Genomic DNA, 13,926 nt, shown 5'->3' with positions numbered 1-13,926 from the left:
AGACACAAAGTGAACACTGTTAAAAGGTGACCAATCACACCAAATTCAAGGAGGATAATGAGATCAGAAGTAAAACTGACAATAGTTTTTCACTGGCCCCACAACTGATCTCAACAGAAATTGTCTTCTACAAGTCTACACATTTTGCAAAGAGGAATCTCAGCCTAACAGAACTAGATTTCTGCCCTAAGATAAATTCCATCAGAGTGAAGAGAAATCTCCCATAAATGCCAGGAAAACCGTCTGTAGTTGTTTAAATGAATACTTGAAAAACCATCACTCCTTTTGAAAACCTTTTGCCTCATATCACACGGTGAAGATACATGCTACACTGGCAGTAAAAATGTTGGCCCTTGTTTGAGAAATGGACTTCAAAGTCAAAGTACAGTTAATCACATTTGTGAATGATGTGTAAAACACCCTCAGAGACTTTAGGAAAAAACTGGAAGCTTACAAAAATAAATAAAATACCTACTCCTGGTGGCAGTACCCGCCTATGTGGCTAGTAGAGATACAAAGTATTAACAGACTTCTGAGAAAAAAACAATCTAGTAACAGCTATAAACAAGGCAAAAAAGTATCTTTTTTGATCCAGAATCCATTCCATAGAAACAAAATGAATGGGTGTAGCCTTTAGCAGGGTGGCTCCTGCTGGTTTCTTCGTGGAGGTAAAAGGCAGGAAACGAAGTGAATGTCCACAGACAGAGGGCCTGGCTGAGGACGTTACCACACAGCTGCACCTTAAAACCTTAAGCAACCATTTAAAAGGGGGATTTGTGTTATCCTGGGATCTGGATGCATTTCTATGTGGTTTTGCTGAATAGAGGAGCAGCAGAAGTGTGCTTATTAACAGGATCCATCTTTTGATGGACACTATGACCTGTAGCCCCTGGTAATGAAACATGGGGTTATATGCACCTGTAAAGAGTTATGAGCGTGATAAAAATATAGAAGGATGCATACTAAGTTACACATGAAGAATGTACCAAGTTACATAGATGGATTACAGAGTGGAGAGGACCAGTACGATTGGAGAAGGCAGGGAAGCAGAAAGAGCCAACGAGATAAGAAGGCAGTAGGCTGAACTTAAAATAGCATGTTTGAGATTATTACACTTGGGCATCTACGTAAATATATATGACAGATGAGTGCACCTCATATATTCAGGTGTCAATCAAAAAATCCATAAAGAAACTGACTCAAGTTTTTGTTATAAAAAATACACTGTGAAGAAAGCAGAAGAAAAATTTAAACAGCATGAAACTCTGGTATTAAATCAAAGGACTATGTGCTGACTATGGTACCCATTTCACTTGTCTGGCTATGCAGACGGATTCATTCCAGCAACATGACAAAGCACAGTAAGAACCACACGGGGTGTGCATGCTAAGCCACTTTAGTCATGTCTGACTCTTTGCGAACCCATGGACTGTAGTCTGCCAGGCTCCTCTGTGCATGGGATTTTCCAGGCAAGAATACTGGAGTGGGTTGCTGTGCCCTCCTCCAGGGGATCTTCCCGACCCAGCGATCAAACTCTCATCTCTTATGACTCCTGCACTGGCAGGCAGATTCACTACCACTGACACCACCTGGGGAAAAGGCCTATTAGCCACTCTTGTGAAACCACGCCTTAATTTTCTAAAGCTCACTACAAATCTTCCATAGCAGGAGTTTTAACAATCTTTTAAAACTATCAAGCCTAAGAAGTAATGAAATAAAGTTCATGCTGGAGTTTATTTTTTACCCTAGGAGAGTACAAATCAAGAACTACATCATACGTGATAAGGGGCTGACTGCTTATTTTAAATTGAGATAATTACCTTCCTTGATCTCTTTCCATTAACTTTCAAAGAGACAAGAGGAAAAGCTATATGATTTCTTTGAAGTTCAATTTGAGAACGGTTGAATTAAAAGCAAAACACAGAAGTAAATCTAAATACTGGAATTTCTATACACACAATAAGCAATGAGGAAGGCAACAGGTGAATTCAGCCTTTGCCTACTGTCCCAAACTAGTTGTAAGGGCCTGAACACGCATGGGAGGCATTATTACCCCAGTCAGGTAGTAGGTGCTACAGCATACAGAAGTGATAAAAAACAAAAAACTCCCTCTTCTGGTCAGACGTAAGACCACAGCTAAACAGGGCCAATACAGCAGGTGTGTGCATATCTCAACTAGTCAACACTAGTCACAGAATGGCCTTGCGAAACAATGACTGTCGGGAGAAATATCTTTTAGCAAACAGAACTAAAATATGGATTTATATCCTGAAATGTCCCCTTCAAAATCTGAAGCACAGCCATCCTAATGACTTCTAGATGTAGCAGACAAGTCAAGAGTGGCACTGCTGAATATTAATAATTTATTGATTGATTTATGGTGCTGCACACTCACATTTTCATTGCCTCATTCTGGTGACACAAATCAGAACTGTTGACGTTCATTAAATCAGAGTAGCACTAACCTGGAGGGCAGCTCTGATCAGCCTCCAGGTGGAAAATCAATCCACTGAGATACTGACAGACATTCTCAAAGAAGAATGCATGTGGTAATGTAGCAGTAACAAGCTAAATGTCTACCAATAGGGGACAGGTTAAGTTAAATACATTAAGGAAGTGAAAAATTGGCAATCTTTAAAAAAAAAAAAAAGGAAGTTAATGTGCATTAACATGGAAAAATAAGCTAGATCACTAAGTTTAAAAAAGTGAACTTGTAACAAATCTAATTTTTCATGCATGTGAGGGAACAAGAAACATACAGCCAAATATTGCTTTGTCCAGGGTCTAAAAACGTTCCAAGTGTTTGTGTCAACCTGTGCCCCTGGAAAGTAAGATGGAAGAGATTTATTTACTTATTCTGGCTGCATATTTGTCCTCTGTTGTTGTTTCATGTTTTTCTTATATGATGGGCATTACCATGGTACTAATGAAAAAAAAAAAACAAAACAAAACAAAACCCTCAAATACATGTGTTTTTCCTTTTTAATTAGAAAGTTCCTACTACCCAAATGAGAGGATCCTTTTGTTTCCAGGTTTACATGACTAAATTACTGTTCCACTTTAAAAAGGCAACAAAGACCCAAAAAGAATAAATGACTCCAAAGTTTTGCATCACTCCAATAACTATTTTCTATCTCTACAATCTTTAGAAAATGTCTAAAGATTTAATGCATATAATACATCATGACTTTTTGTTCAGGTCATTATACTTCATTGAAAAAAAAAAAAAAGCCCATATACAAATTGAAATAACAACGCCATGATCCACAAGGTTCTGACTCAAGAACCTCCAGTGACTTTGCACAGTCTGCACTGGCCAATCCAGGTTCTTTTCATTTGGCCCCAGCACCCCCTTCTCCAACTTTAACCTGGCCCCCTCTCCTCCCCGCACATTTATTTTCCACCTCCTCTCTGGCCTTCTTGCAGAATCTCTGCACCTGCTAGTTTCTCTGTTTGGAACACTGCTCCTCCAGATCTTTGCACAGCTGGCTCTTCTTCATCACACACCTTGCACATCAACTCCTCCGAATGGCTTTCTCTGACTAAGCCTTACCTAAAGTGTCTTGCCCCATTTTTTCTCTGACATTAACCCAAGCCTTTATCACTATCTGAAATCATCTTATTTTACTTGATTTCATCATACTCACTCCATCCTCCTTAAACAGACTATAAGCTGCATGAAATCAAAGATACTGCTTTCCTAGTTCATTGGAGAGAAATGCCTAGAGAGGACGTACTCAATAAATATTTGCTAAATGAGTGAACAGCATCCTTGCCAATTTATGGCTTTTTAAAAAAGTCCCAAAGGCACAGATATTAATAAAGGCAAAGATTTCAGTATAAAGAAAAATCAATGCATTTTATAACTAGAAGTTAAAATGTAGCTCCTACAAATGGCATAAACAATACCATTTAAAATATACAAGCTGATTATACAACCAAGAAAAAAAAAAAAAAGATAAACATATTAGTTAGGGACAAAGTGATCCTTTATCTGACGCTACTGAAGTTACTTGAAATTTTTAACTTGCACTGTTTGGCTGGTGGTAGAGAAAAACTGAATTCACTGCATTAATTTTACATCATGTTCTTCAGAGACAAGAAGCTTAGATCAAACAGTCAACTTGGAATTTCCTTCAAGAATTAAAGTAACATCTACCCTGACATTGCTCACGTTTTGATGTGCCTGCTCTGGTTTGCTCCCTTCCCTGGTTCAGCCCCTGACTGCTGGAGAAAGGCCCAGCATATGTCTTTGAAGCAAAAGAGTGAAGTATTTTTGGCTCTGCAACAAATTTCAGTCTTTATACTGACTGCAAAAATATGCCAACCAATTCGTCAGAGAAGCTACAAAATGTCACGGGCTGGAACAAAAAGAGGAGGAGCTTGGCTTTGGATATTTACTATGATTTAGGGTTAAATACAGTGGAACAGGCCAAAGAGAAATCCAATGACTATGCTAAATCAAGTATCTACCTACGACCATTACGTCTTCAAATTATTAAATGTTCTCTCTGAGGTAACAGGTTTACACTGCTGACCTAGTCACTCTAGGCAAACTTTCAATTCCACCTGAGCTACAACATCTGTCATTAATGACAGTTTTGTGACATGTGGAATTCATTACATCTTCTCTAGATTTTCCTTTAACTCTATACATCCTTATTATATGCAAAAGAAACAGATGGTCAGTTCAGTTCAGTTCAGCCGCTCAGTCGTGTCCGACTCTTTGCGACGCCATGGACGCAGCACACCAGGCCTCCCTGTCCATCATCAACTCCCAGAGTCCACCCAAACCCATGTCCACTGAGTCGAAGATGCCAGCCAACCATCTCACCCTCTGTCGTCCCCTTCTCCTCTTGCCTTCAATCTTTCCCAGCATCAGGGTCTTTTCAAATGAGTCAGTTCTTCACATCAGGTGGACAAAGTATTGGGAGTTTCAGCTTCAACGTCAGTCTTTCCAATGAATATTCAGGACTGATTTCTTTTAGGATGGACTGGTTGGATCTCCTTGCAGTCCAAGGGACTCTCCAACACCACAGTTCAAAAGCATCAATTCTTCGACACTCAACTTTCTTTATAGAAACAGATGTTAAGTAGACAGAAAATTCAGCCTGAGACATTTTATCTGTGTGAATGACATTGAATTTAGGAGTTTGATCTGTAAACTGGGAATAAAAACATCCATTCAGTGGGTCACTAAGAAGAGGAAATAAGATAATACTAAAACACTTTGTGAATCAAGTCCTACTACAAATTATCATGAGTCTGTGGACTTTTAAATTACTATCAATCCTAAAAAGACTAAGTTATCACTGAAAGTTTCAGAGTAGAATAGGACCCAAACAACTGAAGAGAAAAAAAGAAACATTTTTTTCTTTATCTAAAAACAAAGTTACTTAATAGCCAAATGAAACAACTTATTCAAAATTCCTGAATCTGTTACTTTCGACACCTAACTCCATCAGATCACAAGAGGGAGAAAGTGTTCTTTATTGAACAGCAAAACCTTTGCTCTGTGAGCAATCATTGGTCACAACTATGTTAAATTGTTGTCAACAATGGGATTGGCATTTTTGCCAGAGACAGCCCATGGGATGTCATATAGTAAGATTTGTTTTGCTCACACAGTCATGTTCTTTGAATTCAATTAATTAGCTCAAAAAACTGAGTAATTCCTATTTATTCATCTTCTGATGAAAATGACTTTTTAGAAAAATATAATTTGTGCTAGCACCTAAAAAAATCAACCACCTTAGTGCATTTATTAAGTCCCAACTATGCATGTGGCTGTTAACTTTACAGAGCTTGTAATATCCACAAGTGGAGAAAGCTCTAAGATTGCAGAGGAGTGTCGGCGAAAGACACTTTCATGAAAAAGCCAGATTTATGACATCCCCATCTGTGAAGAGAGTCTGAGGGGCACATGTTTTACCCCAAGCCCAGACTCGCATGTCACTTACAGCAATGGGGAGGTGCACAACACGTATTATCAATGGATAAATGGCAAAGGGTACTAATCTGGGATCCTTATGCAGATCAACATGAGATTTGAGAATTCTGCTCCCTAGGTAAGGCATTTCCTAGACTAGGACTGGCCTCGGGAGACAGCTCCCTGAATAGCAGAGGAAACCAAACCCCACAGCTTGAACTGATGTTTCCCCAAACATGGAGTAGGTATCGCTCTCCAGCATTAACAACGTTAAATCTCAAGTGGAAACTTACTCCCTTCCTAAATCTCCTTTACTTTTTGTGATAACATCATGCCACTCTGTGGATGACACTTGCCTAAAACGTGCTAGTCTCCCTCTAACTAAGGCAGCAGGCCTCGGGGCTCAGTGCTGGTGCTGCCAAGAGTAGCAGCAAAGAACTGAATCTTTTCACTAGATTTATTTTCACACTTACCACCTATGGCAAAGGGCATCAGTTTTCCCACTGATGACTCTAGTGAGGTTTTCTTTGTGAAAGATTTAAATAGAAGTGGTTTGATTTTAAGAAAAAAAAATTAAATGGAAGTAAATAAATCATACAGAGGGAACAACTGGAGAAAAGGTGGCCAAAGTCCATGTGCTCGGACTCGGGGCTGATCCACAAGGTGAAAAAGTGGGTCAGCCTAACTCATATGAGGCAAAATACTTTGGCAGCTGACATTCGAGCAGGGCTTCTATTAATTATAGAGATGCTAAACAGACGACCTGTCCGAGCTGAATTAACATCACTCGTGTATTTCACCTAGGTAGGATCAGCCCATGTCTGCCTAAGCCAGCAAATTCAAAAAGCAGCAGCAGGGAGCAAAGCAGTGCAGCACACAGCCTCTCAGAATCACCTGCAACGCTCTTTCTGCACAGCACCCCAGAGGCCCCCCACAGGTCATCAGCTGACCCTACCTGTTCAGATCCATAGTAAAAGTCTATCAATGGGAATACACAGATTATGCTATTCAGCAGCCAATTTAGGGCCAACACACTAATCAAAGTATCTATTTAGATCCCCAACCTGGCTAACACAATCTCAAAAGAAAGGTGTTTCTGGCCACAGGAAATGTCACCATCTTAGTCCTCTTTCATACTTACGGTTTCAGAGGCAATCACTGCAAGATTTCCAGGACATGATACAAAAAGTTAAAAATCAGTTTAAAAAAAGCAGGGGCCTCCTCTCATGCCATCCTTGCTAGACTCAACAAATCTCTGAGCGCCGATCTGCGTCAGTCCCTATGCCAAGCACAGGAATACAAAGTAGCAGCCCCATGGAGGGAGGGGATCGGCTGTGAACACAACGCATCCTGGCCAGCCCTTGGGTCACAATCAGCCGAGGGAGCCGTGTGGAATGCAGGATCCTAGGTACCCCCTCTGGCTCCTCCCAGACCGCCAGTCTGCAGTGGGTAGGAGGAAGCGGCCACTTAGGCAGCTCCCCTTTCATTTGGAAGCACAGGAGGTTTTGGATCCACTGATTCAACTGTATGTTGAAAATCTGAAACTGGCAGTAAGAAACATCTCACTCCTAAAAATACTGAATAACTAAAGAGAAGTACAAGGCAGCTGGGACAATTTCAAAACATTAAAACAACAACTAGAAAGCATGGTATTACTATACAGTTTCCAAGAGAGACATCTATATGACAAGAGTGATCAGACTACAAAATGGAAATGCCACAATGACACTACAATCCCTCACCATCACTGACCCAGTAGAAATCCTGGTGAATGGCAGCTCGGCTAGCAAAAAAGTACAGACACAACACTGCGGGTGTGGCTCCAGACCAGTGCAATATACTGAACAAGTCACACGAATCCCTTGGTTTCCCAATATTTAAAGTTATGTTTATGCTATACTGTAGCTTATTAAGTGTGCAAAAGCATCATGACTTAAAAGAACTGGAGTGGGTTGCCATTTCCTTCTCCAGGGGATATTCCAGACCCAGGAATTGAACCCGGGTCTTCTGCATTGCACAGACTCTTTACCATCTGAGCCACCAGTTCAGTTCAGTTCCTCAGTCGTGTCTGACTCTTTGCGACCCCATGAATTGCAGCACGCCAGGCCTCCCCGTCCATCACCAACTCCCGGAGTTCACTCAAACTCACGTCCATCAAGTTGGTGATACCATCCAGCCATCTCATCCTCTGTCATCCCCTTCTCCTCCTGCCCCCAATCCCTCCCAGCATCAGGGTCTTTTCCAAAGAGTCAACTCTTCGCATGAGGTGGCCAAAGTACTGGAGTTTCAGCTTTAGCATCAGTCCTTCCAAAGAATACCCAGGACTGATCTCCTTTAGAATGGACTGGTTGGATCTCCTTGCAGTCCAAGGGACTCTCAAGAGTCTTCTCCAACACCACAGTTCAAAAGCATCAATTCTTCGGCACTCAGCTTTCTTCACAGTCCAACTCTCACATCCATACATGACCACAGGAAAAACCACAGCCTTGACTAGACAGACCTTTGTTGGTAAAGTAACGTCTCTGCTTTTCAACATGCTATCTAGGTTGGTCATAACTTTCCTTCCAAGGAGTAAGCGTCTTTTAATTTCATGGCTGCAGTCACCATCTGAAATGATTTTGGAGCCCCCAAAAATAAAGTCTGACACTGTTTCCACTGTTTCCCCATCTATTTCCCATGAAGTGATGGGATCAGATGCCATGATCTTAGTTTTCTGAATGTTGAGCTTTAATCCAACTTTTTCACTCTCCTCTTTCACTTTCATCAAGAGGCTTTTTAGTTCCTCTTCACTTTCTGCCATAAGGGTGGTGTCATCTGCATATCTGAGGTCATTGATATTTCTCCCGGCAGCCTTGATTCCAGCTTATCTTTCTTCCAGCCCAGCATTTCTCATGATGTACTCTGCATAAAAGTTAAATAAGCAGGATGACAATATACAGCCTTGACGTACTCCTTTTCCTATTTGGAACCAGTCTGTTGTTCCATGTCCAGTTCTAACTGTTGCTTCCTGGCCTGCATACAGATTTCTCAAGAGGCAGGTCAGGTGGTCTGGTATGCCATCTCTATAAGAATTTTCCACAGTTTATTGTGATCCACACAGTCAAAGGCTTTGGCATAGTCAATAAAGCAGAAATAGATGTTTTTCTGGAACTCTCTTCCTTTTTCCATGATCCAGCGGATGTTGGCAATTTGATCTCTGGTTCCTCTGCCTTTTCCAAAACCAGCTTGAACATCTGGAAGTTCACGGTTCGCGTATTACTGAAGCCTGGCTTGGAGAATTTTGAGCATTACTTTACTAGCATGTGAGATGAGTGCAATTGTGCGGTAGTTTGAGCATTCTTTGGCATTGCCTTTCTTTGGGATTGGAATGAAAACTGACCTTTTCCAGTCCTGTGGCCATTGCTGAGCTTTCCCACCAGGGAAGCCCCTAAAAAACGTACACGTGCTTAGCTGCTCAGTCTGACTCTTTGCGACCCCATGGACTGTAGCCCACCAGGCTCCTCTGTCCATGGGGATTCTCCAGGCAAGAATACTGGAGCCGGTTGCCATGCCCTCCCCTGCAGGGGATCTTCCCAACCCAGGGATTGAACCCAGGTTTCCTGCATTGCAGACAGATTCTTTACCAGCTGAGTTACCAAGGAAGAACATACATACCTTGATTTAAAAAAATAAAACTGTTTCTAAAGAGCTTCCCTCATAGCTCAGCTGGTGAAGAATCTGCCTGCAATGCAGGAGACCCTGGTTTGTTTCCTGGGTCGGGAAGATGAGTGGATTCTTTACCATCTGAGCCACCAGGGAAGCCCAAGAATACTGCAGTGGATAGCCTATCCATTCTCCAGGGGATCTTCCCAACCCAGGAATCAGAGGTCTCCTGCATTGCAGACAGATTCTTTACCAGCTGAGCTACCAGGGAAGAACATACATACCTTAATTTAAAAACATAAAACTTTGTTTCTAAAGAGCTTCCCTCATAGCTCAGTTGGTAAAGAATCCGCCTGCAATGCAGGAGACCCTGGTTTGTTTCCTGGGTTGGGAAGATTCACTGGAGAAGGAATAGGCTACCCACTCCAGTATTCTTGTGTTTCCCGGTGGCTCAGCACGTAAAGCATCCACCTGCAACGTGGGAGACCTGGGTTTGATCTCTGGGTTGGGAAGGTCCCCTGGAGAAGGGAAAAGCTCCCCACTCCAGTTTTTGGGCCTGGAGCATTCCATGGACTGTATAGTCCATAGGTCGCAAAGAGTCGGACATGACTGAGCGACTGGCTCTTTGTTTCTAAAAACCGCTAATCATCATCTGAGACTTCAGCAAGTTGAAGCAGCAACAAAAATCACTGATCAAAAATCACAATAACACAGTAACAATGAAAAAGTCTGAAATGTTTCAAGAATTCACAAAATGTGACAGAGACATGAAGCCACTAGATGCTGTTGGAAAAATGGAGTCAAGGAGTTTGCTTGAAACAGAGTTGCCCCCAACTTTCAGTCTGTAAAAGACACACTCTCTGTGAAGAACAATAAATCAAAATGCAAGAAGTGAGGTGTGTCTGCAGGTCTCTCACTATTTTGGGTAACAACCTGCTTACAAATTCAGAATAACATTATCAACATGAACTGAGTGATAAGCCTTGCTGCTACTGTAGCTTCCTCCCCATCACTGCCAGGCAGCAGTGGTTTTAAAGGAACTGTCTGCTAAATTTTATAGCAACTGCTCATTTGTTCATAAAAGTCAGAGATGAGTATCAGTAAGACATGAATTCACAGAAGACTGCCCACACATCTTCACCTAGTTCATCAGAAGATAAGACCGTAGAATCTCTCTTTTGGCAGGGAAAATTCTTCCCAATACAGTAATAAACAGCTTGCAATGGCTACTTAGAAATTTCTTGAATTTCAAAAACAGGTTTTGCTTTTAACTCTAGAAAATAAACATGTAGCAATAGGCCTTCTGGAATTACAACAAAGGAGAATGGGTTGCAAATACTTCTTTCTGCTAAAACCCCTCACCACAAAGACAGAAGACACACTGGCAACATTGGGAATGGTTCTTGGTCCTGGCCCCCCGACCATCTCTCTTTTTCCAGATGAGTGAGCTATCACTCCCGAACTAGGCCAGGGACATCACATGGTGCCTTCCTCCACTTGGTGAAGTTGCCCCCAAGCCCATACACCTAGCCAGCTCCAAACCTCCTGTTTATTCCATCAGCCTTCCCTTGGCTGCTGCCCCCAAAGAGGAACCGCCTTCTACATCTCCCAGCTGAATCCCTCTGTCAGCTCCTGGCCCTCTTCTTTCCACCAGAGATCCCCTTGCCACTAGAGACCTGGCCCTCTTCTTTCCACCAGAGATCCCCTTGCCACTAGAGACCTGGCCCTCTTCTTTCCACCAGAGACCCCCTTGCCACTAGAGGGACCAAAGCCCCCACCCCGTGGCATGTGTCAGCTGCACTTCCTGCCTGCCTTCAGAAGGCACTGGAATAAGGACTCACCACCCTTTCTTCTACTTTGGAAGTCAGCACAATTCCTTTGTCACTGAACACGTATCTTATTAGAAGATGGTACGTATGCTACAGACTGATAGAGAAAAAGAGAAGAAATATGATTTCAAGACACACTCCCCTCCCCTACCTCACCCCCAATATACAGACATTCATTCTATGAGAGACAGAGGAAGATAAAATCGTCTCCAAGAAACGTGCTGTAACTGAGCGAAGTGCTTCTGGAAGAGGGGACCAAGAGGGCCTCCTCCTGACTAGGGAAGGCCTGGGAGAAGGAACACCTTTAAGTAGGTTGATGCAAACAGTAGTTGTTTTCACACTGCATCACTGAGCCAAATCACTCGGGTGTTAAAAACCCTGCAACAGGTTCCCACTGACATGTCAAGCCCGGGGTGTCTGATGGCACTGAATCTCTCTGAACAGCCCCAGCCTTGCCCTGGCACACAGCTCCTCCCCACGGGGTACATCAGCTCCAGCCAATGGAGACTCTGTGGAGTACATTCCAGACAGCCTGGAATTTCCTGCCTCCGCGTGTGCTCCCATCAGCCCTGTGGCCAACCTGGCACCACCAAATATGGCTGTGCAGTGCACAAACTGTGCTACTGTGACAGCCCTGTCCATGGCCATCAAAACACACCCCATTTAGAGGATCGTAGGTGATTTAAAAAAAATATATTTTCTGCATTTTCCACAATGGACATGTATTCCACACCTAAAAACTGACGGGGACAAGTTGCACGTAGGAAAAACAAACCATCCTACTCTTCGGAATAGCCTGATGTGAAGAAGGCTATTTCCTTTAAGAAGCCTACCCCAGGTTATAGTGCAAGAAGCAATCTGCACTCCTTATTCTTAAGGTTTTGGACTGCTGTGTGAGTTTCGACACACATCTTTCTGTACCCACAGCGGCACCTCTTCTCTCTCGCAGACCTGTCAAGCGTCAGGTATGCACAAGGGGCTACACCATACTGCTGCACTTCATCCTCTCCGGGAACCAATGAGGCTGCTATCACTGTCCCCGCATTATAAAAGAGAAGCTGAGGTTGAAAAACTTGCTCAAGGCGAACAGCTCACCTATGGTTCTTGCAAGTCTAGATGTAAATCTAGTCTGGTCTGGCTTCAAAACCCGTAACTCCAAAGCACTCGACAACTGGCTAACTGTCTTGGACTCTTAAGCAGGGAGTGTGTGAAGTCGCTCAGTCGTGTCCGACTCTTTGCAACCCCATGGACTGTAGCCTACCAGGCTCCTCCGTCCATGGGATTCTCCAGGCCAGAGTACTGGAGTGGGGTGCCATTTCCTTCTCCAGGGGATCTTCCCGACTCAGGGATCGAACCCAGGTCTCCCGCATTCCAGGCAGATGCTTTAACCTCTGAGCCACCAGGGAAGCCCGGTTTGGTGCTCACTCTGCTGCCTACTCTGGGGCCTCATCCAGAAGAGAAACTCAAAGGACCTTTTTATGATTACAGAAAAGACTCCTTGGGGAAAAATGGTGGGATTTGTGATCGTGAAGGTGTGACTTCGACCAACAGCAGCCCAGCCCGACAGAAAGCCCTGCAGGTTCCAAGCTGGCCTGTGCCTCTGGACCTGCTGCTCCCGTAGCCTTCCTCTGGGGTCCTCTTCACCTCTGAACTGCTCTCTTGCTTCCACCCTCCTCCCACAGTCTGCCCTACCAAGAGACAAGGTCCTGGGTTCCTCCCTTACAGAAGCCTTCCAGTGCCCCCAGGCAGCTTCCTCCTACAAGCCTGTACATGAACAAGGGCCCCACCCAGAAGGCTGACTCCCGTGTCTCTACCTCCCTCACTAACTTTACGAGCCTCCTGCAGGTCTGCGCACTGGCGCTCCCCTCTGTCACACACTTTTATTCCAGATCCCTGCATGGGTGACCCCCTCTCATCAGTTAGGGCTCGGGTCACCAGGGTCATCGCCTTAGAGGCCTTGCTTGAATGCTCTATTACAGAAAGACCCCGTTGCCATTCTCTGTCTCAAGTCTGTGTTTGTAGTCGTGAGGACAACAATGAAACAACCTGCAGTTATTAAAAAAAAACAAAAACGTCCAGTTTTGCCTTTCTCTCTAGCGAGATTTTGAACCCCATGGAGGTAGAAATGATAACCACATCCCCATGCCTGAAACAAGGTGAGCACTCAAATACTTCTGAGTTGCTACTGACTCTAACTGGGTATAAAATTAAACTTTATGATCAGAATTTGTTTTTTTTTTTTTACCACTATGACAATGCAAAACAACCTTATTTGGAGTCTCCCATGATTGACACCCAGTTAACAACAGGCCTGGACTCTCACTGCCCAGGGAAGGCTCAGAGGTTCATGAAACCCCTGAAGTCACAATACCTCAATTTAAGTACATGCACATTTTGATGGGGGAAGACAGCATAGTTCCACCATATTCACAAATTAGAACATCAGATAGATTTAGAACTACTGAACTTGGACATTTCAAAATCACATTTCTTTTAAAAAGAGCCATGTCTCTATACTTTGTATCT

The 13,926-nt window shown here is 43.2% G+C and overlaps 1 protein-coding gene across 1 annotated transcript in view; it reads right to left on the bottom strand.

Annotated features, from left to right (window-relative positions):
* The window catches only part of ATXN7 (ataxin 7), a 91,354-nt gene that overhangs the window by 31,613 nt on the left and 45,815 nt on the right, over positions 1-13,926 (bottom strand). The gene's annotated exons all lie outside the window — the stretch shown is intronic.

This window comes from Budorcas taxicolor, chromosome 1, assembly GCF_023091745.1.
Source record: "Budorcas taxicolor isolate Tak-1 chromosome 1, Takin1.1, whole genome shotgun sequence".
Classification (NCBI taxonomy): domain Eukaryota; kingdom Metazoa; phylum Chordata; class Mammalia; order Artiodactyla; family Bovidae; genus Budorcas; species Budorcas taxicolor.
This window is presented reverse-complemented; position numbering and strand designations above follow the sequence as displayed.